Here is a 27793-nt window from a genome sequence, read left to right as displayed (position 1 = left end):
AAAAGGATCTTGCCAGCATTAAAAATCTATAATGCCAAAATATGCTCAGCTATCCTTTATGGAGCGGATTTATGGGGTACTGTGGATCTTGCACCTTTGGTTAAAATACAAAACAAGTTCTTACGCAGCTTGGTTGGTCTTCCGCAATCAACACCGACCCTTCCACTTCTGTTAGATATGGGCTGCCACTCCATCAGAGACCAGGCACGATATAGGATGGTAGCCTTGTGGAGACGCATCTGGTCTACTCCAGATCTGTCTCTGTTTGCCAATGAAATCCTGGATGTGAGATCGATCATAGGGTCAGGAAACCTACCTTGGTTTTGGGATGTTAAGTCCATCCTACAAAAAATGAGCCTGAACTTACAGCGGTCAGACCCGGGAAACCAGGTGTTCCCGTCGAAAAAAGAATTCAAACTACTATATTGGGCTACTGTAAAAGAAGAACATGTTTTGCTCTCACAGTCTACAAACCTGACAGGTCTTTTCTTGCTTCATAAGGTTGACTTCTATACTGAGACTTATTGGGATAACATCACCAAAAGTTTAGATAGAAAACTTTACCACCAGTTTAGAGTTGGCACGCTACCTGTAAGGGAGTTTACAAACAATTGGCGTAGCCAACCAACTGTGTACTGTCCCTGGTGTAGTGGGCAAAGGGAATCCATTGGCCATCTCCTTTTTGCCTGCCCAGCCTATTCCGCACCCCGTCGCAGATGGCTCAAGCCCATTTGCAGGAGGATAAATCTACGGGTGTGTGAGGAAGCTCTCGGAGTTTTAAGATCTAACACCTCAGAGTGTGTGTCCATCGGCATGGCTAAATTCTTAGCGTGGGCATGGATCATTAGAGCAAGGCACCTACTTGGTAATAAATGAATTAGATGAAGGTTTTTTCTTACTCCATTACCCTGTAATCTCGAATGAATTCTAAATTTTGATTGAATTTCTGGAACGTCTTTTTGAATCTATTTAATCCAGTTTTATTGTGTAATGAATTGTATTCTTAATGAATTGTACTTTTAATGATGAATTATGTATGTATTTTATTTGTTGTCTTTTATGATGAAATATTCGAAATAAAGACGTATGAAACTGAAACTGAATTTATCATTATAATTCTAAAAATGCCCCTTTTAGAAAGATTGATTTTTCTGCTCTTAGCCCTGTGTTCCTCCAGCCTGTTTCCATTACTTGTCTAGGGGGTGGACAGCTGCGTTTTCTGCATTCCCTCTAGACAGCCACACACAAAAGGAGCTTAGATGTGACTGATGGACCATCTACATCCTGATGAGCAAGTCAGGGCAGGATGGAAGGGAGGAGTTGGGAACAGCCTCACACTTACACCTGAGTAGGCTTTTTCCTCTCCCCACAAAAATGACTGCTCAACCCCCTGTAATGAGTCTGGAGTCAGGGCAGGAAGTTAAGACATCTCTGCACTTCAAAGCCCCTCTTGGAAGTCTCCCCCACTTCCAAGGCATACCTGTGTATACATATTGGACCTCTGACACCACCAAGTCAGTAAACTTCTGAAACTGTGGATACTCTGCCACGAAGAAGGGCTGCTGTGTTGTTCAAGGACTTCCACTCTGCTAGACTGGTGATCTGAAAGAGCTGCTGTTCTGCTGTGCTGACCTGTCTGCTTCCCTCCTTACCTGGGTGAGAAGGACTGGACCTGCACCACTTGAACCCTGAGTGACTCCAAGGGCTTGCCAGCTTGCCTCCTGTTCTGAAGTCTCAGGGACATCAAATACTTTCAACCATCCTGCTACAGTACTTGGTCTCTGCCATCTGTGAGTTTTGCCCTGCCAGTTGGCTCTAATCCTGTCCTGGGCCCTTGGAAGCGGGTATAAAGTGCTGCTCCATCAGAAATCTATGCATCAATGCCATTGTGCCACCATGAACCGGCGCATCTACATCGATGCTGATGCATCGCCGCTGCTGCAAGGACATCGCATTGCTGATGGCAAGGCACATTGCCTCCATTCCCAACGTGTCTCCGACTTTGTGCGGCTCAGAGTCAATGCATTGTCTACATCCTAAGGTAATAGGCTAATGCACTGCATCCTCAGCATGGGAAACACGCATCGTCGTTCACATTGCATGCTTTTAGTACGCATGCTACGACGGTGCGATGTCATTAACATCGCATGCAATTACAACACATGCGATGTTAATGGCAGTACAACGATGTTAATGGCAAAACGGGATTTCATTAAAAAATCGTCACACCATTCAAAAATCATCACAAATCACAAAAATCATTCAAAAATCGTCACAAGTAACACCATTCAAAATTCGAAATGCAGACTGTTGCATGCCATTTAAAAGTCACACCATTCAAAAATTGTCACAAAAATCAGCAAAATGCAGACTGTCACAGCAAAATGCAGACTGTCACATGCCATTAATAAATCGTCACACCATTCAATCTCTGGGGTCTGACTGAATGGACATGGTTGTTTAAAGTTCCCGTCTCCAATACAATGGTTTAGCCCTGATGGAGGTCTCCACCCTTTACGGACCGATTATTCTTTGCTGTTTGCAGTCTAGTTGTAACACGCTGGAATGGCATTAAATTGGCTAGCAGTGCCAGTGTTGGCTTGGGGGTTACAACGGTGGTTTGTCAGCATCGGGGGTGAGTATATGGAGAGGATATTTGGCCCGAAAAGGAGTCTTCTTGCTCCTGGTAGTTTGTCTGACATTTTGAGAATGGTGACCTGGTTTTTGTGTACCGGTTATGTGAAAGCTGTGGTTAGAGGCCCAGTAAATGGTGGTGAGTGTATGATCTGGCTCTCTGCCTTGAAAACGAGGTTTCTTGCGTTCAAAGCCAATTAATCACGTCACGTACATGCCAAACATTTGGGTTTTTTACAGTTGTTTTTTATTAAGCACGTAACAAATGCAAACGTTCAAAGCCTATCACTAATGGCGCAGGTGTCAATATTTATGGGTGGCTGGGTGGATGGATGTGTGTGTGGTGAGTGGGTGGGTGGATGGATCGATGAATGGATGGGGATGGGTGAATGGATGGCTGTCTGGATGGATGGCTGTCTGGATGGATGGATGGATGGATGGGTGTATGGGTGGATGGATGCATGTATGGGTGCTGGGTAGGGGGTGGATGGATGCATGGATGGGTGCTGGGGGATGGATGGATGGATGGATGGGTGGGTGTATGGGTGGATGGATGCATGTATGGGGGCTGGGTGGAGGGTGGATGGATGCATGGATGGGTGCTGGGGGATGGATGGATGGGTGGGTGTATGGGTGGATGGATACATGTATGGGGGCTGGGTGGGGGGTGGATGGATGGGTGCTGGGGGATGGATGGATGGATGGATGGATGGGTGTATTGGTGAATGGATGGCTGTCTAGATGGATGGATGGATGGGTGTATTGGTGAATGGATGGCTGTCTAGATGGATGGATGGATGGGTGTATGGGTGTATGGATGCATGTATGGGTGCTGGGTGGGGGGGTGGATGGATGCATGGATGGATGGGTGAATTCCACCCTGAGTAAGGGCAAACATGGAGAGCCTGATAGGGACACGTCTCAGCGCCTGCTTTTAAGAAATGCCTGCGCTTAGCACCAGCAAGACCCGGCCCACTCATAGCCCAGATGAAAGCAAATCAGTTTTTGACCAGTCCATTGAGCCATTTAAAGAAAAGTAGAATAGAAAAACATACAGACATTAGAATTGCATCACTGAAATAAAATGCTTTGCTGAAATAATTGGAGTGCGTCAATGATGGAAACCTTTCGTAAAGTTGATGACACTTTTGTGGCGGGAAATGTTTGCTAGGAGAAATGAAAATGGATAGGAGAGACGCATTGGAATTTAACTTTTATCTGCCCCCCCCCATACATGTCTGGTGACAAGTCCAGACGCCCCAAAATATGCGCCGCCACTTACACCATGTCATTCGTGTGCCCTGCTGCAAGGGCTTCTCACTGACATTGCCGTGGCTTCAAAGTTAAAATGGCGACAGTGTCAGTGCCAAGATATTTTTTAACAATCTTAAGTCATAACCAGCATAAGGTTAAGCCGCTGCCAGACAGTGCATTTAAAAACACTCGTCCCTGAATTTTCAATGTCATCCAGAGCATTTGTTTTTCGGAGTGCTCTCAAAGATGGCTCACGTTTGAGGACATTCTATAGTTTCGACTAATAGTACAATCCAACCGAGCTGACGTGGTCACTGCCTTATCCTACCTTTGCAGGAAATGATCGCAAAAGTGTGGGGGATACATTTATTATGTCATTATTTATCTAATTGGTATCCAATGCCTAGTCCCCGGTGCCTCCGACAACAAACCCCTTCTGCGTTTTTATTACTTTCTCAATAATCAGAGGAAGATGCCACCACTGCCCACCAGCCCTATTACGAAAGAAAACAATTTTGAATTGCATCGTGACCTATTCTTTTTGTGCAGTAGGGTCCGCGGGGCAGAACGTCACTTCAATTGTCACCACTGTCTCAGATGCACTGGGTGACGATGCGTCGTGGTTTCTGTTTCTGGGAGTAGTGCTGCCGCCCCCACAGATCACCTGGAGAGATCCCATAAGAAGGGGCAACACAGAGGCCCTTGAAACTGAGATCTCCTGCAGACTTTGGTCTGTGTACAAAAAAATCAAAAGATAGGCGACTTTTACAAATCACTTCTTGGGACGTAGCTATCAATTGTGCAGCAGGCTCAAAAATCACGTTGTCAAGTCGCCGATGTGACACGCGATCCAATTACATGGCCGCATTTGCGTCGCAACAACGTGTGATGAGAAAATGGCCGGTGTGACTGCCTTTGAAATGTAATTGCCGCGATGAGAACTCCCGCGATGACATTGAGGACGATGGATCGTCATACAACCCCTCAGCATCAATACAACTGTGAACCAAGGTGTTTTTCAGTGGGCCAAGGCTGGTCCTTGTATCTCAGCTCCGCTCCATCACGGTGGGCCTGAACCGTTGGATTTGACCCAGTCTAGCACAACAAGATATCCCTTGTTTTATGCTTTTAAGCATTGCATATCAGTTTATTTTAAAAAAACATAACTCCTTTTCTACTTATTGGAATCTTGTCCTTTCCATCTTGTTTTGTTCATTAAATGTAGCTCTATGTATCTAACCAGGTGTGGTATCTTTTTGTGTGGTGTTTTCACTATTTTACCTTTTGAAGACTAACTCAAATACTTTACACATTGCCTCTTAAATTAAGCCTGACTGCTCTGTGCCAAGCTACCAGAGGATGAGCACAGATTATTGTAGGGTATGTATCTGACTTATACTGACTAGGATTGTGGTCCCTGCTTGGACAGGGTGCATACCTCTCCCAACCAGAAACCAGACCAGTCATATTCATGGGGGCTGCAATAAAGTGCCTTTACTTTGTTAACAAACACAGGAACTACTTTGAGTACATTTAGTATTCGTAATTATTATATTCCATTCAATGTAATCTCAAACCTTAGGGTCATCAAGGTCTACAGTTATCTTGGAGTCCTAATCCACTTTCAACTTTGACATTATTATGGATGGTGCTCTCTGGCGCTAGTCTTTGGTCATATTTTTAATGTCAGAATTCAACAGAGATAATGATGTTTGCTGATTTTAGCATTCTATGAATTCTCTTCAATATCATTGCCTGTTGAGTTTCACATTCTGATTATTATCTTCAATATAGGTGCCCTGTTAAATGCTGCCTGCAATGAACTATTGTCTGGAGACTCTCTGAAGGTTTTTATTTAGCTCTCGACTAGGTGTATCCCAGAACCTTCACAACAACCAAAAATAATACTAATTAAAAATGTAAAATAAATAATGCACAAAAATAGGATTTGGGCAGGCACCTTGATCCATTGCCTTATTGGCTGTGTGATTTACATTTAAGATCACCTTACGGGACAGCAATTTAGTGACTGAGGTGTCTATCATCATAAGTGTTGGCATCGTGCCTCATTAAATCTAGGTATACATTAGGAAATGGCAAACAAATAGAGACAAATGAGTTCTCTTCCAATCCCACTAAAGTGTACCCCAAACAGGTCCACAAGGGATCTAGAGGAAGCAACACAAATAGGTGTAAGGCAGAAGGCAGCAACGTGACACCCACACAAGTGACTACACTGAAAAGGACATTAAAAGCCTAATTTTAGTAAATGTACCTAATCCCAATCCAAAATGGCCACTGGCAAGGCCTTTCACTTATGTGCTGATAATACTGACTTTCATTCTCAGCAGACAATTCTTCAATGTTGTCTGCTCTCATGTAATTTTTATCACATGTAGCTGTTGGAATGTGCAAAAGCTGTTATGGGGCATTAGCTATGACTGCACAAATAAGAAAGTAAAATCCGGCGGGTGTTGTCACTTTTTAATCAATGGTCTCAAAGCCAAGCTTGGATGGATGTCATAATCCTGTTGGGGTGGAGTTGTTTAGTTCCTTCCATGGAAGTGTCTGGCTCACACAGCTGTTTTCCTACACTAATGACTCATTCATGTTAAGGTGGATCTCAAGTGTCCATCTGTCCACGTGCATTTTTCACCACAAGCAGCTTGAGCGTTCATAACACGGCTTCACATGTGTTTGGGACATCACCATATACAGCTGTGTTGACCCCACCTCATATAGCTTGGAGCGCTGGCTCACATGCTGAAAGCCTTTTCCTTCGGAAGCAATAAAGCTAGGGCCCTCATGCAGGAGACATCTGCCAGTTCAGGGTTAATTCTGAACATAGCAAGCTTATCCCACCCCCCACGAATGCTGTTGAGAACATCCTCCAAATGCAGATGGAGGGCCAACTTCTCCGTAAGCTTATGGTAAACTAACTTTCCAAGTTTATCGTGTGTGGTTGGGTGATTGTTTCCATCCAGGGTCACCCCTCTTTTGTTAAATACACCCCCTCTTTTTTGCTCTTTTTCACCTACAACAAACTGGAATGGAACTGCACCACCGCTAGTCAGAAAAGTAATTGTTCATGAATACTGGAGAGTCATAGTTCAATGAAGGATCTTTATTCAGTTCATAAAATAACCACCAGCCAACGCATTTCGTCCTTTTAAACATAGGACTTCTTCAGGGCTGTAAGTTAAAAAGATGTATAAAAAAGACATTTTACAAAAAACACACTCTACATAACCAACAACACTTATATATATATACAACAAATATATCAAATAAACATAACATGGAAAACCATAATACAGTGTTGTGTATCCATCCTAGTGTCTAAAAGAAATCCATTAATGACATACCCAAGGTGACACAAATGAGAAACCATATGGATAATTCGTACACAACAACAGACAGTGTTGCCCTACATATGTGCAAAGAAATAGAAAAACAAGAGAAAGAGGATAAAAAGATAAAAAGATCAAAGTCTGAAATCAAAAGCCAGCTGGAATTGTATTATGAGTAGTAACAAGACAAAAAAGAACGGCATATGAAGAAGCAACCATAGGCCTCATAAGTCTGTGAAGATACCCCTGTAGTAGGGATTATTAAATTAGTCCCCGAGCACAGTAGAATGAATAACATCTGTTGACCTGAAAGTGGTCGCAGGACTAGGTGCATCCCAACTTAAAACCGTAGGTGAACACAAAGAGCATTGTGGAAAACATGGGAAAGACTTACCAATATCAATAGAAGTTACAACCAATCCAATAGGTTGTAACCTAGGGGCATATTATCAACAAGTAGCAATAATTATCACTAAATAGGCTTAGCGATGATTTTTTTATCACTGCCTATCGCTGGATATGTTAGCGGAGAAAACATGCTATTAGCAACGTTTTTCTCCATTGTTCTAAAATATCCAGCGATAGCGGCGAAATGCGTGAATATCGCTGAGAATACAGCGATATTCACGTATTAGCGATGAAATGCTCCTAGCCATGTTATCCACCTCCCATTGGATAACATGGCTAAGAACTGGTCTGAGCAGGCATTGGTTTTTGGCGATAGCGGGAATATTTCCATCGCTACCCCAGCCTTGCTAATAGGCGATAGCGACGTTAGCGACTGCTTTCAGTTGCTAACAGGTTGGGTACGCCCACTTTGCATATCATTAGCGATAAATATCGCTGACATGCAAAGCGGGCCCCAAACCGCTCACTATCGCCTAAAAGCTGTCGCTAACATCAGTTAGCGACCGCTTGCTAATAGAGCGATAGAATTATCGCCGCTTAGTGGCCGAAAACGACCGCTAAACCGGCGATAATTGCCTATCGCCACCCTTGGTAATATGCCCCACAGTTGTATAAATTATCTGGAACAAGGGCTGTCGCCAGGCATCTTTAAAGGTCAAGCAAAGAAATCCGTATCTTACCCATTCGGTAGTGCATTGTCCTGTTTTATATAAATTGGGGAAAATGTGCGCTGTGTAGTTAAAAAGCCTACCTATTCCGTACCGCAAATTAATGATCCAAGTCAAGCTGTACAAATTTGTTGGCATAATCCAATGCCCAATTAAAAGCAGTTGAATGGAGCGTGTGGTATAATAGCCATAGACGGATCTTAAAACGTGCAAATTCTATTGAAACTGGCACTCAGTGATGGAGACTATCCACCCTACTGATGCACCTATGAAAAAAAGAAAACGAAAACATTTCTTTAACCAAGATATAGGTTGTTGTACTCTCGAAGGAACAATCCATTTATACATTCCTATTTCGTTCACAAAAGAGACAGTAAATCTATAGAAACTAATTCATAAAAACCAGTGTGTAATGATGTATTACGAAAAATATAATAAGGGCGTAGTCACAAGGTAACACAGTCAAAAGGATGACCTGCAGAACGGGTGCGCAACAGGCATAACAAGGGCATGAGATACATCCCCCTTTTCACCTAGTTAACAGCTCTATTGTAATTAGCCCCATTCTAAGTCTTTCTACTCTACTTTCATGTCTGATAACTGTTCTTTTTTTGTTTTCTAGTTTTAAGTGTCTCTTTACCTTTATTTTGCCTTCAGGAAACATATCATATATTTTAATGTGAGCCCTGGGTTTTAAAGAAGGATTGTCACTGTCATGGGGTGTGAGACAATGTTTTTGTCCCACTGCCAAATGCAAGCAGAATCAACCTCCCCTCCAATGTATCTATCAGAACAATAAATACAGCTGCAATTTTTTTGCATATCTACTTAGTTTATGTTATAATTAGTACAATAGTATACAACTTATTATAAGAGCACCAGCATCATCTGTCTTTGCTGGCTGGTCATGGCACTGTCCTGTTCGCTTCGGGGTTGGGTTACGAGCTCCCATTGGACCCCTTTTATGTTGCGATTTTACTACAGTCTGTGGGCTGCAGGTCTTATACACTTTAAACCCATCCTGTCTTTTTCTTCTCTTCTTTGACTAAGCTACATATCATAATTTGATGTCTGTTTGTGCTCTTTGTCAACACTCTTGACCCATTAGATATCATGACTGACAATGAGGGTCTAGGATTTGGCAATGCGATGGTACAGCCCATCTTGATGACTTCTAGCATTCTAGACACTCAAGTGACTCAAGCTATATTCCAGACAGATGAATGGGCAACATTGTCCATCATGAAGAAGCAACACATGCATACTGCCCTGCATGGAAAAATTCTTAATGAATACTTGCAAACAGTATAGCCCCACAGGGGCTCATAGTGTCGAATGCTAGTTGACTATTTCTTGACAACAAAACCTTTAAGAAGGATTGGCCAATTATCTAATGGTGGTGCACGAGGGATAGGTTGATCTTGTTGATTAATTCAGCAAAAGAGATAGCTTGAAGGAGAACTTCTTCTTGGTCAAGAATCAACTGTGCTGGCAAGTTAGCGGGACTTCCATAGGCTGTAAATTAGCCCTAACTATGGCAAATCAGTACATTCTCAGTTTTGAAAACACCCATATATATATATACATCTAGCAAACCCTTCCAAATGAAGCTAAAACTATGGAAAAGATATATAGATGACATCTTGGTCGTTTGGGAAAGTGAACTTGAATTGTTGAACAATTTCACTGAGTAGCTCAATGCCAGAAATTACCATCTTTATTTCACTTGTGAATATAGCAAATAACCACTGCCTTTTCTTAACCTATTGTCTTATCCCAAGGAGAGTGTCATGTAGTCAGAATTGTATGAGAAACTGATGGCATGTAATTCCTTGCTATCATATCTCAGCTTTCATCCTCATGTCCTGCGAAACAATCTCCCGGTGGGACCATTTTTAAGAATACGGAGAAACTCCAAAGAGGTAGATAAGTTAAAAAAACATGCAGAAGAACTGAGCTATCGTCTGATACAGAGACACTATCCAAAGACATTAGTTAAAGAAAGCAGCCAAAAAGTCTAGACATAACCACAGGGAAGCAGTTCTAGTGGTTTTACCCAAGCAAACTTGTGACAGAATTATGTGTGTGTCATCTAACTAAGACTTTGAAAAGATCTGTCAGTAAGAATTGGCATATCCTCAATACGCAACTCACCTAGAAAAGTCAATGTTTACTCTGAAACAAAGCTGGAATACTAAGGACATACTGGTCTGCACGAGACCTCGGATGAGTCAGAAAGAGAGTCAGGAGACTTTATGTACACTACCTCCTACCAAGTGACATTTCCCATGCGGATCATGCTCCATTTGCCATTTCACACAGCTATGTACTCATATTGATCTGGGACTCAAAACCCCTTGGGTACAACAACCACATAACTTGCAACATCAGTGAGGTGATATATTTAACCACCTGTCCTTGTAAACTTAATATATAGGGATGACTACCTGCAAAGTTAAGACTAGGATGGTGGAACATTGTAGTGCTGTGTGGTGAAAAAAGTATAATACAAAACTGACCAGTAACTATCTGACATCACAACACACTGGTGATGATATTAACTGGACTACTATTTACAAACCTTACTATACACCACAAATGGGTAATCTGGATGAACTTTTTCAGAGGGCGCAAGAGTGGATTTTTAGATGAAAAAGTCACAAAAAAGAATTATACAATGTTATCCCATACACTGCACTATCATGATTTATTCTGATCCTGTAGAGGTGTTGCAATCAATTGCATTATTTTATGTGCTTTTATTTAAAAAATGTTGACTGGTTATATGGGCCATTTGAACAATCCCTTCAATCTTTTCCTATGATTTTTCTAGTAGGACTTTGTGTCCCATAATGCTTAAATATTCAACGATCTTGAGTTCATGAATGTCACTATCATAAGGGTTTTTACAATCCCATCACATGAATCATGGTGCATGGTGCAGTATGAGCAATACTGTCGGTTTGTTGTTTTTTGGACAACTTTCAAGAGGGACTTCTTCTCCCAGAATGCCCTTCCATGATACGATCTTGTAGTGTAGTTCCTAAATTCCCAATAGGCTCTGCGCATTGGAATAATATATTCAGCAGTGTAGACGTAGGACTGAGGTTATCGAGGTCTCTACTGACTATATTAGACTTAAGGTTTGCCAGCTAGCTCAGAGGTCACTAGAAACTTTCTAGAATAAACGAGGAGGAGTTTAACCTCCCTGGATAGACAAGAAGGGATTAGCTTCTGACAACCATAAAACATGACAACTTTGCTCTCCCTGAATAAGAGTGTATCTCTAGAGTCGTGTGAAAACAATAGACAGCTATTTCACTCAGTCAAATGTGCGTACTTAGTTTCACCAGAATGTAGAGAAAAGAGAGACAGGCGTTTTCAATAAAAGGTGTTATTTATTGAGCAGTCTTCTTCCTCATACAAGAGAAATGAATTGCCACGATTGTAATACTCATGGTAAAGTAAAGTGCGTACAGTAAAAGGAGGATTATAAAATAATACTGTAAAAGCATTGATATGATTTCTTAGCCATATGATATTTTAAAATAGATAAAATATATACATACATATATACATTGACTAATCGTACTCAACTGGTGCTTCTAAATATGCCTACCCCGGTGTACCTGACCTAAGCCTAATACGTGGGAAGGAGTAAGTAAGTAGCAGTTTAAGTTAAGTTTGTTTTGCCAAGAATCTGACTCAAGAATTCTCTGTAAGGTTTTAGTCAGTTCCGTAGCTGGGTAATAGAAAGCAGGAGGTCTTGTATCTCTTTCTCAGGACTCGATATCCCAGTAACCCGCGAAGGTATCTGGAAACACCGGAGCTGGATTTCTCGGCAGGAGAAAAGACAGCGTCTCTCTCAGTGCGTCAAAGAGGAGGGGCAGCGTCCGTGGGCTCTCACATCAGCTGGGCTCTCGGGCAAGTAGATAGCTGCTCTGCTCCAGAATCACCACCGTGTGTTTGCTTAAGGCAACGTTGGTATATTTATACCTGAAAGGTGCCTGGGTTTGACGTAAGGTTGGACATAAGACGTCAATAAAGATGTCACTAAGAAGTGGCCGTTCCTACAGTGCTTTACAGGAGTTCTAGGGTGAAATCAAAACAAAAGCAAGGGGGATTTCCCAGGTTGCTGGAGGCTTGGTTTTGTTTAGAGAACTCGGTGTGCTTACTAGGGGGCTGAAGAAGTAGCCCTGCTTAATGTGACAGCATGTGCTACGACTGAATTATGGATATGATTATTATGCCGTTGTATGGATATTACTGATTATAACCGGACAAGGGCATAAAATAGGAATATCGATTCAGGGTCCTAGATAAAACACTACACCCACTCCACGAATTAATGTCCATCATTACTAAAACTTAAGCAATAGTAAACATAAAAGGTGCATGTGTATACCAACCCACCCCAAAATTAATTTTTGCATTTGAAATGGTGTATCTGAAATACATGAATACTGTACGCTTTTCAAGCAGTGTAATCATTCATTAAAAAGGATGCATATATATATCGGCATGAACGGTTTGTGAAATTTACACATGAAATGGCTCTTAATACAGAAGAAAGGGTCGAGACCATTCCATCACATATAAATAGTTGCTGTAAATGTGCTAGAGGCTGACATGATATATTGTCTTTACAGTTCCTAAAATAAAAGCTCTGTTCTCTAAGAATAGTTCTACTTCAAGCAGAGTACATGTGCCAGAAAAAGTGCAAATATTGTGGAATCGGGAAAAAAAAATTCGCTTTCAGGGGAGAGAGAAAAAAAATATATAGTTCCAAATATGTTCCGTAGCTTTTGTTTATCAAAGCCGAAGGCCGAATTCAGAGTTCAGGGAACGCTGTGTAAAAGTTATTCTTTTTGTTCGGGGGAAAACATCATTTCAGACAGACTCGCAAAAAAGTTGTCTATGGCTTCAGGTGAAAGTTCCACCAAGTTTGAAAATACCGCAACTGTGCAGTTTTGAGCATGATTGCTATCATTGATGACAGGATCAGCAGTGCTCACAGAAGGTCGTACCTGGGTGATGTTGCTCTCATTTCGCACTTCACTACCCTCTAATCGCAGTGGTGAAGTCTCAACGAATGCCGTCATTAGGATTGGTAACCGCTGGGGACAACACGATGCATGAGCCGTTACAGGACTTAGCAAAGTATCTGTATCCAATGGTACTGCTGATTGTAGTGTAAGACAGACGTCCAACACGCATTCTTCTCCGCATAGCATACATCGAAGCACAGGTAGGATACAATTCTGCCAGATAGGTCTGAATGAAAGAAACCAGGTCATATTCAGATCTCTTAGCCGGGCTAATCCAAGGACTTTAGTTATGCGGTCCCGATAGCGTATAGCTAGGATCGTTTCTTCCATTGTTGCTGGAGTCTTGTCTGCGTTTTGGCTTGCCATAACGAAGCAACAGTATCAAAAATAAAATGCCTGCTACGAGTCCCAACAGGAGTGGTAGGCCGCCAAAGACAGAATGGACAAAATTAGGAAAAATGCCCAGAACTGTTGTGAAGGGTGTTAACAGTCCCGAAAAAATTGTCTTAAATACATGTGGGATACCGCTGGTATCAGACATATTTAGGATTTGGCTTAACATTTCTGCGAAATGTGGGGGGAAATTTGTTGATAAAAGTGTATGTATCTCTGCCGTTGTCCTTGCAACTTGAAGATCATACGTTTCTTTTGATGACGTCATGGGCACAGTTGTCTGCAAAAGGACAGACTTCATTCTGCTTAAAGTATCAATTCGAATAGAAGAGATATTCAAAAAGGGCCACATTTTTGCCTCCCTGTCTGGAGTGCTGTTTGGAAACAATACTTGCATACAGCAAGTGACCATGGAACTAACGCTCACGAGATAAGCTTTTCCTGGCACCATGCCACAACATCTGTGGTCCACTATTAGAATATAGCTCCCATTAGAAAGCCGTCTAAAGAATGGCTCTATTCGAGTTGCAGGTGCGCCATGCTGGTGACATGAAAGGTTATTTGAAGTCCCCTCACAGGCCCCATGCAGGTTAATACCTTGACACAGAAGTATACCACTCAGTGATCTTTTACAATTATTACCACTAAGAAATACATTCTGTTCCTTTTCACTATAACATGTGTGTGTGTAAGGTAATTTCCATGATCACGTAATGTACCCTTTACCCAACCTTTCATACTGGCCTGCTGGTATATACTCCTGACAGAATTTAAATTTGAAAGTCGTTATCGGAATTGTTATTATTCCGTGTATTATCCATTCAATGACAGGTCGTTCTGACATTGTCAATGGTAATCTCTCAAGTTTTTCAATGTTCAGAATTGTATATTCTGCTCCTTTCTGTGCCAAGCTGATTTGTGTATCAGTAAGGTTAAAGATAGAGAATAATGACGTTGTGTTGATTAAACGCCAAGGCACGTAGCCTGAACGCAGATTTTGTAACGTCCAGCCAAGCTGTACAATAGAACGTAATTGGGACTGACCGTGTTGTAACATTAGCAAGTCCTGTTCTATTATATCTATAGCAGATGACACAATACTGTCCAGTGAATATATTCTGGAAGACAGAGTCATTAACCCATTGTCCACAACAGAAAGTGATTTTTCCAAATTAATACGGTCAATTTCCCGTATTTTTTCTGCTGTTTCAATTTGTGTTTCTTTCCAAGCTTCGTTGTAAGCTGCATATATACCGGCCACTATGAAACGTTTTGGACGCTGTTTGCGTGGTCCCATTATGAAATCACGCAAGTCAGCACCGTCTTTAAGTAAAGTCAAGTGTTGCTTGATTTCTGCCAGTGTGGATTTCTGTAGCCATTCGAGGCAGAGTTTTCCTACACTGTATGTTGTAACTATCCCCGGATGTTGTCTCTGGGAGTATCTAGGGTCTGGCCAGGTCAATGTGAACCCCTGTATTTTGTTCAGGAATCTGTCTTGACAGTTATTTGTGTCTGTGGGCCAGATCAACCCTTTTTTCCAATCAGGATGTGTTCTGTTTTGGTTAAAAATATGGGATACGTCTATCTCAACATCTGTAGTGCTATTACTGTCAGGTGTTGGCTTTGGAATAGACGGTTTGTTCAAGTCTTTAATTTTGGCTAGGCCAAGACAGGTTGTCTGTTGAATGGTATCATTCAAGAATATAATTTGTTCTGGGATCATGCAGGCTCTAAATAATGATTCTATACCTTGGACCTGCCAATCTTTGGTACCCCAGATGGTTTTTGTTTCAATATTGTTTTTCCAAAAATCAAAACCAAATGTAGTCATTTTTTCATAAAATGTTTCTGAATAGATTAATTTAGTGTTTGTCAGCATTGTTTTCATTCCTGTCTTATTTAACATTTTGAAATAAAAGGCTTCTGCTTCACTTGTGTTAAACCCTGAGAAGTATGGGAATTTCTCATAAAATGTTTTTGAACTGCCTTTTGGTGGAGTTGCACAATGTTCCCATTGATTATAGTTTAAAACATTTCTAGGTTGAGCAGATTTATGCAAATAGTGATGTGCAAAATGGTTGTAGCAGTACATTTCTTCATAATTAGATGAACCCTGCAAGTAATCATGTTCTGTAAATTGTGCTGACATAACTAAATCTGACATCATAATATTAATACTTTCAAAGTCCCAATCATCAGAGAATGTGTTCGGTTTTACAAAGTCACTCAATGAAATCTTAAACTGGTGTGGATACTTCAAGAGCTCGACCGGGCCATAAATTTCATAATCTGTTTTGTCCCAAGCTACCCCACCGGATATTGGATTGGCTGTGACATTCACGGATGATAGTTCTCTTTTCTCAATGTGAGATGACTTTTGTGGCTTTAGGACCAAGTTGATGTTCTGACTTGCTGTGTCCATTGTACTGTATTTTCCCTCAATGAATTTTCCCAAACAAAGAATCATGATGAGCCAAAGCAGGAGGAAAAGTACACCTAACACAATCCAAAATTCAATCCATGGAGAAATCAGATAGGTTTCTTTGAGTTGATGAAAGAGTTCTGTTACTTTATTTTTAAAAGATTTAGTTGTTGGCTGTTCTTCAGGCTCACTTGGATCCTCAGAAAAGTCATCGAAATTGATGAAGTAGCCAGATGCAGTTCTGTCAATTGTTGGAATCGCTTCCGGATTTTTATTTGCTTTTGGAATTTTCTTTGTTTCATTAGCATAGTCTGTGGCTACATCGTTGTAGACAGGTGTTTCTTGATGAACTGTTACAATTTGGGTTTCAAGAGGCACAAGTTCCATGGCATTATTGCATAGTCCTTTTTTAATCACTGCAGGTTTATCAAATGTGATTAGTCTCTCAGTTTGAACCTCTTGCTTTGTAGCAAACTTTGGTGTTCTGCTATTTTTTGGGAGTCCACTGGGCCTACTACTTATTATCGGCCACATGATTGTGGTTTTACCAGGTCGATGGATACAACTCGGTTCTCCTTTTTACCAGCAAGGGGCGGTAGTACAACTGATCTTGTTCCGTTGATAGCTAAGACAGGTACTGCTTTTCTGTAAGAAGGCCCAAATTCCTTCTTCACCGCGATCTTCTCTCTGACCAGATCCCCAATCTTTGGAATCCAGACAGGCCTTGCTGGGACAGGTGGTTTCTCTTCAGTGGCTGTTGGCTGCTGTTTCAGCTTTACGTTGCTCAGGTCTTTTCTTGTTTCATTTAAGTCCTGTAAAATAGCCAAACGATCTTTGATATCAAAGCATTTTTCTTCTACCACTGAAGTCTGACTATCGAGGTCCTGAATGTGCATTCTAGTCCCGAACAATAGTTCATACGGACTGAAACCTTTTAGAGAATTTCTTGGCAGATTGTTAAGACTACGTTGGACACTTGTTAAATGTTGGACCCACCCATCAGCCGTACCTAATACCCTCGCCGTTATAGATTGCTTTATGTCTCGTTTTTTTCTTTCCACAATCCCGTTTCCCTCAGGATGGAAGGGACAAGAGTACCGCAATGCAGTGCCCATGCTGGTCATGGCCTCCTTATAAGCTCGAGAGCTAAAAGCAGGACCCTGGTCAGAATGTAGCATGCCAATTGCGTATGTGCCGATATAGACTCGCAAATCTTTTATAACAGTTCTGGTGTCAGCCGAGCGCTGGGGCCACATCCAAATGAATCTCGTACAGGAATCCACTGCTACCATGATATATTTATAGTTGCCATCCCTTTGTAAGGGACCACAGTGACCAGGTAAACACATGCTACGGGTTTATCTGAGATTAGAAGGGGCGTCTGTTCTGGTCGTTTCACTGTTGATACATTCATTCTTTGGCATATTTCACATTCTAGAACATACTTCCTAGTTTGTTTTCTCATGCAGGGCCACCAATATCTCTGTTTTAATAACGATACTGTGGCGGAAACACCAGCGTGTGCAGAAGCGAGCCCTTCGTGTGCCGCTGTAATTAGTCCTAACCTGTGTTCCATGTTTGGAATTGCCCTATCCCCCACTCCAGGGATTCGAGCAAATGGAACATTATTTGCATTAGTTATGTATGAGTACTTTACTGGAAAGCCTTTCGGGAGTGATATTATATCATCTTTTACCTTAGCACTGACAGCTTGCAATATATCGCTGTCTATTTTTGTTTTTGACCGGGTGATAGCAGCTACGGAAGCCGTTTGCACAGCTGCCTTCGCCGCCTCATTAGCCAATGAATTCCCCGCAACGTGAACGCCATCACGTTGATGACTCAGTGTATGGATCACGTGAGTTTTTTGTAGTTCTTTCTGTAAAAGAACTACTTGTTCCCAAAGCGTTTTATGCTTGATTGTGCCACCTTTTGCGTCTTTGAAACCGTTTTGAACCCAGTTCTGCAAGTATTCATTATAAGACTGGACGCAGTAATATGAATCGCACACTATTAGTGTGGGGAATTCGCGATCGGTATTTTCAAGCGCCATCTTAAATGCTAGTAGTTCAGCTCGCTGAGCTGTACAATCTCCTAGAGATTGTGTTTTAGTGACAAGTGGTCTAAATTTTCCTTCGTGCCAACGACCTTTAACAATTGCGCACGCAGCACTGTAAGCCTGCTTACCCCCAACTGCGGGTTGTGCTGATCCGTCTGTATATATTATACAGCCGTAGTGTTCTAGAGGCAGGATTTCGGTCGGCAGAGGACATTCATATTCATATTGTAGAAATTCTTGTGTTTTCAAATTTGGATCAAATTCGTAAACTACGTCTGTTGCGACAAGAGAATGAACCCATTGGATCCATCTCGGATGTAGCGCTTTAGCATTCGGAATGCTCGGCTTTGTTACCGCTTCTAGGGCTGGTACTGGTGTAACGATTATTATTTGTTTACCTTGTGCCAGAGTTCTTTCTGTTGCTACAGCAGTCTGAACCGCAGTTAGAATTTTTTCCGTTGAACTAAATTTTATTTCAGCTTTTGTGTACAAGTGTGATCTGTAAGCTATTGGTACCTTTTCTCCCTCATTAGAGGTCAGGTACGTGAATCCGCATCTTCCTGGGATGACTCGGATTACAAGGTTGCGTGTGTTATCGCGAGTTTGCAATTTTGTTTTAGCTAACATGTCTGTTTGCAATGATCTAAAAATTTCTGTGTGTTTTTGAGTCCAATTGATTGGTTTAAAATCAGGTTTTATTAATTCATAGAGAGGTTTAACCCTCTCTGCATAATTTAGAATGTATGTTCTTCCGAAATTCAGGAAACCTAGTATTGATTGTAAGTTCCTCAGCGTTTTTGGTGCTTGGAGTACAGCACACTTCTCTAAGAAATTGTCTGCTAGGCTTTTGCCTTCACTTGATAATTCATATCCTAAAAACAGGACAGTCAGATGGGCAATTCGTGACTTTTTAAAGTTGAATTTGTAACCCTCTGCTGCGAACCCAAGTATTATGGTGTTCACTCTTTTCAAGTGAGTGTCCAAGTCATCATCTGTCAAATAGATGTCATCGACATAAGATAATGCCTCATCATCATACATTTGTAGTAACTCTGTTACTCTTGCTGAGAATAATCCTGGGCTATTCTTGAACCCCTGTGGGAGTCGACAGAAATTTTACTGGGAGCCCATTATTGAGAAAGCGGTCAAATACCTGCTTTCAGGTGCAATGTTTTGACAAAAGAATCCATTAGAGATGTCTAATGTTGTTTTGTATTTTTTGCGCACGATGTTATTCATTAGTGCTGCACTGTGTGAGTTTTGTACTGCAAATGTCTTGCAACATGAGTTAAGGTGTCTGTAGTCCAAAACTAGACGATATGAATCGTCTGGCTTGGAGACAGGAAACAAAGGATTGTTCATTTGCGAGGTGCATGTTTCTATCACCCCCTGGTATTTAAGTTGTTCTAAGATCTCCCTGACCTGTTTTTTAGCTTCTTGCTTAATTGGGTACTGCCTTTGTGCAGTTGGTTGACATTTTAATTGGATTTTGTGAGGAGGAGAGTCCTCATCCCACCCTACATGATTTTTATATAATGCAGGGGCTTGGGCTACTGCCCACTTTCTTGCAAGTGTATATTTTTTATGAATTGGAATATGATTTGAGAAGGCAGGCATAATCATTTCTTCGCCATGAGGGCACTCCCTGACCAACTCTGGTGGCCAGTCTTTTTCAGCTAAAAGGATGTCCTAGCCTTCGGAAAGGTTATCCCAAAATAGACCCCTTACTTTCCTAGTCTTATCTCCCTCTATACGTAATGTTATCTCGTATATTTTATGAGGTTTGCTAACTCTGCTGTCTGCAGTTTCCACTTGAATGTATTCATTCGTGTCCACTGTCTCCAGATGATTCATCAGGATCTTGCGAGCTATGGTCACTTCTGCTGCGCTGTCTAGCACTGTCTGGGCCCACTCTCCGTTTTTCAGCTGTGTCCTCAGTATCCTCGGCATGTTTGATTATTTTAATGCTGGCTACCTTCTTTCTTGGAAATTGTAATTTTTTACTTTGGTGCGCAGGTTCCTTGTCTTTGGACTTGACGTGCTCTTCCCTTTGTTCTGACCGTCCTCTTCTTTCCGATTTCTGCGAGGAAGTCTGAAAATATCGAGAGGGACGTGTATCAATATCTTGATATCTATCAGGTTTCTTTAGATTATCCCTATTTCTAAGGTTGTATCTTTTCTCAGAGGGCTCCCTCTGGGGAGACTTGTGTCCTTGGTCTGGAGATCTTTCTCTCCGCCGAGGAGACCTTCCTCTGGACTGGAATCTTTTTTCTTTGGGAGTGGATTGTTTATTTCCTTCCCATCTCTTTTTTGGAGTGTTTAGATTATTTTTAATAAATATTTTTTCAGGATTTTCAGTTAGTTGGGGTTTTACTGGTTTCCCACCCAAACTATCTCTTCCTAGTTCTTCATAGGATTTTTCTATGATTCTGGCAAGTTCAAATGGTTGGTCTGCTATATCTGTTTCTTTCAATTTCTGGCGGATCGCCACATATGCTGCTTCTCCTTTTATGTTGGCTAATAATATAGCCGAGACCTGCTTGAAGTCTTTCAGTAATTTCATACCCAGAGTTAAAGCAGGTTCTGGACCGTATTCATTTTGAATCTGTCTTAGCACATCTGGTATTACCGCCATGGACGGAACACCATGTGTTTTTGTGTAAATGGAAGCAAAGACTGTGCCCCAAGTGTCACAGTCTTCCACATGTGGTGCGATCCCCATAGGAAGACAGATAGTCAGAATTCTGTGTTTCTCAGTAGGGGTAGTATCCGGAAATACTGCCTCTATTTGAGTGATTTTTTGTGCTAACCAGAATGGAATTTGTTCCCGTTTTGCGGGTACTTTACCCAGACATGATTGTATGTTCTGTGGTGTAATTTTGTTTGTGTTCCCCTGATGAGAGGTCAGCTGTGGAATGGTAATAGCTGGTTGGACTGTTGAAGTCCGCATTATATATTGGACTAATTGTCTATGAATTTTAATCAGTTGTTTTAGCTGTGCTAAAAGTTCTGGTACTGACATTTTTTCAATGTCTGGATGTGGTGTGTAGCTGGCTAGAACCGGCCACTTTGCTCCTGGTCTACCTAGTGGACCGAGCCTTGTGATGTGATTATTATGTTTTAGGGCGCCTTTAAACCAGAGCAGGTGCTCTTGGTATTTTAATGGGATTTCCACCTCCTCGAAAGGAGTGGACTCATCCGGAGGTTCCTCTATTTTGTAATAGTGGAATTTGTGTGTGACAGCGTTTGCTGAGGGAAAGTTTATCCATGAATAGAATACCTCTGTCTGCCGATATTCATGTGCCTCAATTACGAATATGACTGTACCACCTCTCGATGTTAGTCCATTTTCTATAAGTTTAAGAGTTATACTTTTTCTTATGTATAACGATGACCGGAATGAGTATTGCATTCGGGTCATTCTGTAGGAGACTTGTGTCATCCTCTAGGAGTCGAGCTGCTATTCTAGCTGTCTCCCTTTCGTCTTCACTTTCTGTCATTTTTACTAACAGAAAAGTTTTTTGTTGCAGATCAAGTTTCAAGGAAACAAGGATTAGGTGCACAATATTTTTGGAACACTGTATCCTTCAACGTTGACTATACCAAAAACTATACATAGGATTCTCATCCTACTAAGTTCCAGTGGATTTTTACCTTTTACCCACTCCAGACGTCTTTTGGAGTTTTTACCGGAAAAAGGGTCTGTGTGAAAAAGCACGACTGAGTTACTCTAATGTCTTGCGTTAGATTTATCGCCTTACCAAATGTTGGGCGCCATGTAGTGTAGTTCCTATATTCCCAATAGGCTCTGCGCATTGGAATAATATATTCAGCAGTGTAGACGTAGGACTGAGGTTATCTAGGTCTCTACTGACTATATTAGACTTAAGGTTTGCCTGCTAGCTCAGAGGTCACTAGAAACTTTCTCGAATAAACGAGGAGGAGTTTAACCTCCCTGGATAGACAAGAAGGGATTAGCTTCTGACAACCATAAAACATGACAACTTTGCTCTCCCTGAATAAGAGTGTATCTCTAGAGTCGTGTGAAAACAATAGACAGCTATTTCACTCAGTCAAATGTGCGTACTTAGTTTCACCAGAATGTAGAGAAAAGAGAGACGGGCGTTTTCAATAAAAGGTGTTATTTATTGAGCAGTCTTCTTCCTCATACAAGAGAAATGAATTGCCACGATTGTAATACTCATGGTAAAGTAAAGTGCGTACAGTAAAAGGAGGATTATAAAATAATACTGTAAAAGCATTGATATGGTTTCTTAGCCATATGATACTTTATAATAGATAAAATATATACATACATATATACATTGACTAATCATACTCAACTGGTGCTTCTAAATACGCCTACCCCGGTGTACCTGATCTAATCCTAATACGTGGGAAGGAGTAAGTAAGTAGCCGTTTAAGTTAAGTTTGTTTTGCCAAGAATCTGACTCAAGAATTCTCTGTAAGGTTTTAGTCAGTTCCGTACCTGGGTAATAGAAAGCAGGAGGTCTTGTATCTCTTTCTCAGGACTCGATATCCCAGTAACCCGTGAAGGTATCTGGAAACACCGGAGCTGGATTTCTCGGCATGAGAAAAGACAGCGTCTCTCTCAGTGCGTCAAAGAGGAGGGGCAGCGTCCGTGGGCTCTTGCATCAGCTGGGCTCTCGGGCAAGTAGATAGCTGCTCTGCTCCAGAATCACCACTGTGTGTTTGCTTAAGGCAACGTTGGTATATTTATACCTGAAAGGTGCCTGGGTTTGACGTAAGGTTGGACATAAGACGTCAATAAAGATGTCACTAAGAACTGGCCGTTCTTACAGTGCTTTACAGGAGTTCTAGGACGAAATCAAAACAAAAGCAAGGGGGATTTCCCAGGTTGCTGGAGGCTTGGTTTTGTTTAGAGAACTCGGTGTGCTTACTAGGGGGCCGGAGAAGTAGCCCTGCTTAATGTGACAGCATGTGCTACGACTGAATTATGGATATGATTATTATGCCGTTGTATGGATATTAATGATTATAACCGGACAAGGGCATAAAATAGGAATATCGATTCAGGGTCCTAGATAAAACACTACAATCTCTTGTTTTGGTGGTCAAAATGAGTACAACCTGGTTTTTAAGCACTTTTCTTTCTTTTTCAAGAAATTATTTTAAGTACATTTTTATCATTTATCCCACATTATCGGTGAGGTATGGTGGGGTCATTGCATGCAGTCCACATGATTTGCTCAAGGGTATCTCATGGCATGCATTGGGACTACAGTACACATGCATGGTAGTGCCGTACATGCATCCCCACTATAAGGAACTTATGCTCCTCACTACACACAAACGCATGTCCTTTCAAAATGGTGTACACCTGCCCATGCTTCATTCGGCACGCCATCTGAGGCTACTGAGATTCTACACAGATACTTCAGACTGCCGGTTGTGCGAATCACTGTGATTTTCAATGATTTTGCTTGTCTGGTTTGCCTTTGATTGGATTTCTCTTTATGAGAATTGTTGTGTGTGATGAAAGGATGTGTATGGAATGAAGCAATGAACAGTTTTCCGAGGACATGATCATGCCGATCATTTTGAGGACACATTGAACGTCCTTTTTGTGCTTTTGGATGACACATTTTTCATTTATTCGTGATATCTTTTCCTTATTTTGTTGTCTTTAGTGATATGGAGCTCTGCAAACTAGGTGGCCTAATTAAGGCTTGAGAAGGAGCTAAGCATCCCATTTAGATAAGGGAAATTTGTTTCCTCTCATATTCACAGCACTTTTGCTGGTATTTACACTGGTGTTGGGCGCTTTAACCCATGTCTGTTCACATTGACTGGAACTGGACTTGATTCTGATCTATGTATGTGTTTTAACAATGTCCTAATTTTGGTTCTTTATAAGGCTGTATGGCAGTGGATTCTCACAAACAAGATGTTGTGGGCCACCTCCTGCATCAGATGGCTTACCACTGTTCTGTCATACTAGTTTGTATATACCTTTTTTTTGTACATCACAGGGTGACTTTTACTACTGGTCCTGAAGAATGCCCCTGAACCTAGAATTGGATCAAATATAGGGCAGAAACATGTTGACCGTAAAGGGAAAATATTATTTCTAATCTTTCCCTCACTGTTTTTACTTCTATCCCTTGGGGGCAGAAGAATAAAATTGAAATTTAGCCTACCATGAGATAGTTTTAATCCGCCCAACACATATAAAAATAGTACGCTGACTCCCTCACCCATACCTGGCTCTCAAAAGCTCCTCTCCTTTGGAGAATTGTAGCCCAAACCAGGCACCTGTGGTCCTTGTGTAAGGAGGGAACCCAATGATGAAGCATGCCACATTCGGGTGGTTGAGGGTTCTTGTCCTAAATAAAGATTTTTTTACTTAGATAGACACCTTCCCCTCTTTTGTTTTGCCAAGGCATACCTTTTTGTGGTGTATATTAGTTAGGGAGTGGGACGCTCCTGGGTACAGTAACGAGCTCTCATTGGGCCCCTTTTCTGTTGTGGCTGTCTTAGTGAGATCCACTTCTGTTTAAGCACACCGTGTCATTTCGCTCTCAGTTTCACTTTGTTAATAACCTTGGCTGCATCAGTATGTCTGTCATGTTCACCATCTTCCTATCTTCATTTATTTATTTCAGTGTGCCGTGTCTATGTCTTTCTCCTCTTTTCTGCGCCTGATACCTATTTTATTTATCCTCTGTTCTATTATGTTTGTAGGTGTCTGTCCCTTAATCTTCATTTCATCTTTGTTATTGTTTTTGCTTCAAGACTTAGAGCCTCATTTATATTTTGGCTCACAATAGGGGCTTTGGCATTTATAAGAGGTAGGTCAGGGTTCATGTATCCAACTGCAAGCAGGATCTGCCCTCTAAATTAAGAGCAAATCACGCAAATAAATACATGTGGAATTGTTCACATTTCTGGTTGTGTTATGGTATCAACTTCACACTATAAATTGTTGCCTTGTGATTGGATCCTAGCAGGTCAATACATACTTTAAAGTATTTATGAGGTTTTCAAAGAGGCATTCGGATAGACCATAAAATGATACATGTTTAAGCATATTATACCATCTCCATTTATTTAACTCACACAAAAAATATTATAAACCAAATGCACGTTCGTGCAGATTGATGCAACTATTGACAAAAGGAAGGGAGGAAGGTACAAAGAAAAATTACATGTCCAAACAGCAGATGATTGAATCTCACTACCCATGGGAGCACAAATCAATTCATTTTAAATATGTTAGTTATGTGTATTTGTAAAGCACACTATTACCTGGAAGAGTATCCATGCGCTGATCAGGTATGTGTCCCTATTCCTGACTATGGTGGGTTGTTTAATTGAAAAACCAGGGCTTCAGCTTCTTTTGGAATTCAATAAGAGAGGATGAGACTCTGATGTGGAGTGGGAGTCCTTTACGCGTTAGGAGCGATGATAGAATAATGCCCATCCTCCTGGTCTGGTTCTGTGAATGCATGTGATGTGTGCGAATTGGAGGCCTGCAAAGCATAGGGGTCAGGGGCCTTGGTTGGTGGTGGAAGGAGAAACAACTTTTCAGATAGGTGGGACCTAAGTTGTATAGTGCAATGTATGTGTGTGCAAGAGGATTGAAATGAGCATGTTTGTCTACCAGGAGCTCTGGATGCCGAATATGAAGCCTACTTAAAAATAGTTTCCTGCATGTCTAAAATATCTACTCCCTTGTACTTAAAAGGAAGATTAATACATACACCTTTCTGGTTCTAATTCATAAATATTGTTGAAAGAGTCAGTGGGGCATACCCCTTTAGTATTCCTGACTCACTTGTAAATTTTAGGAGTAGACCATAAGTACACTTGGAATTCTGGAATACAACAAATGAAAATCGCAGCAAAATATTTGCGAACTGTGAATCTATATCAGCCTGATTCATCAAGCTAAATTGCACTCGCAAAGGGCAAGATTCTCAGAATCTTGCCTTTTGCGAGTGCAATTTTTGCATTTGGGATTCATCATCCCAAATGCAAAAATCGCTATTTAAGAATTCGCATATTTGCGAGGAATTGGATTTAAGGAATCTCTAATAGAGATTCCTTAAATGCAATTCATCAACCAATTAGAAATTGCGAAATCGCAATATTTGGTCTCAATTTACCACCAAGTCTGACTTGGTGGTAAATTGCGAAAATAGTGTAAAAAGCACTTTAGTGCATTTTTTTCTTTTGCATTTTACACACACACATGTCCTTTGGACATGTGTGTGCGCAACACCTGTTCAAATGTGCATTTAAGGGGTGCTACAGGGTGTCCTTTGGACACCCCTGGCACCCTTAACATCGCTATCTTATTTGCGAGTAGCAAATTGCTACTCGCAAATAAGGGATACTCCCCATTCATTCCTATGGGCCTTTCGGCCCATAGGAATGAATGGGGAGTTATTCCTTATTTGCGAGTAGCAATTTGCTACTCGCAAATAAGGAATGTGTAGGAATCGCTATTTATTTAGCAATTCCTACATGAATACCGTTTTGCGAGTCCTCAATAGCGAATCGCTATGATTCGCTATTAGGGGCTCGCAAAACGGCCCCTTGATGAATCAGGCTGAAAGTCTCCCAGAATGTTAATTTTTAAAAGTTAACAAGTTATTAAGCATAATTGAGGATGAACAGTTTGGAAACAGTTGTGTAGATAGGATGCTTGAATTACCTATGGATCGCTCTCATTAACTATTTTTAGCCCTATGTCATAAATCAATACAATCCACACTTCCAGTCAAAATATTTTGAAAAAAATGTTTTAACATCTGATTTAACAACTCATTCCTCTAGACAGCCACAAAACCAGGGACGTTAGGTGTGTCTGAGCACTCATCTGCATTCTGATGTCTCTTCCTGGGCAGGACGGGAGGGAGGGGCTGACACTTAAATCTGAATAGGCAGTGCCCTAGCCCCACACAAAGGTCTGATTATTCCCTACTGACAGTCTGGAGACAGGGCAAGTACTGGCCAACCAAATCAGTACTTCTAGATCTATGAAGAACTCTGCCTGGAAAAGGACTGCTGTACTGCTACAAGGACTGCCACTGTGTGGGACTGCTGATCTGGAAGAACTGCTTTTCTGCTTGCTATGCTGCCCTGCTACCTGCTACCCTCTAATGAGGAAAAGAACTGGACCCATCTCACTTGAACCCAGAGTGACTCCTAAGGCTTGCTGGCTTGCCTCCTGTTTTGAAGTCTCAGAGACATAAACTACATCCTTCACCACTGCTACAGTTTCTGGACTCTGCCCACTGTGATTGAGTCCTGCCCTGCCAAGTGGTCTCAATCCAGTCCTGAGCCCTTGGAAGTAGGTTTCATGGATTTTGTTCTGCAAGAACTGATGCATAATTGACTTTGTGCCGGTCGGAACTGACGCATTCGCTTCGATGCCGACGCATTGCCACATCGCCGCTTCCTGGACCTCTCAGCGATGACAGTGCGGCTCAACGATGCATTTCCTTCATCGCCTGGAGCTCTACAATGATGCGGAAGCCAACTGTACAACCCGGAACTGATGCATCACC

Source organism: Lissotriton helveticus, chromosome 8 (assembly GCF_964261635.1).
Source record: "Lissotriton helveticus chromosome 8, aLisHel1.1, whole genome shotgun sequence".
Taxonomy (NCBI): Eukaryota; Metazoa; Chordata; class Amphibia; order Caudata; family Salamandridae; genus Lissotriton; species Lissotriton helveticus.
This window is presented reverse-complemented; position numbering follows the sequence as displayed.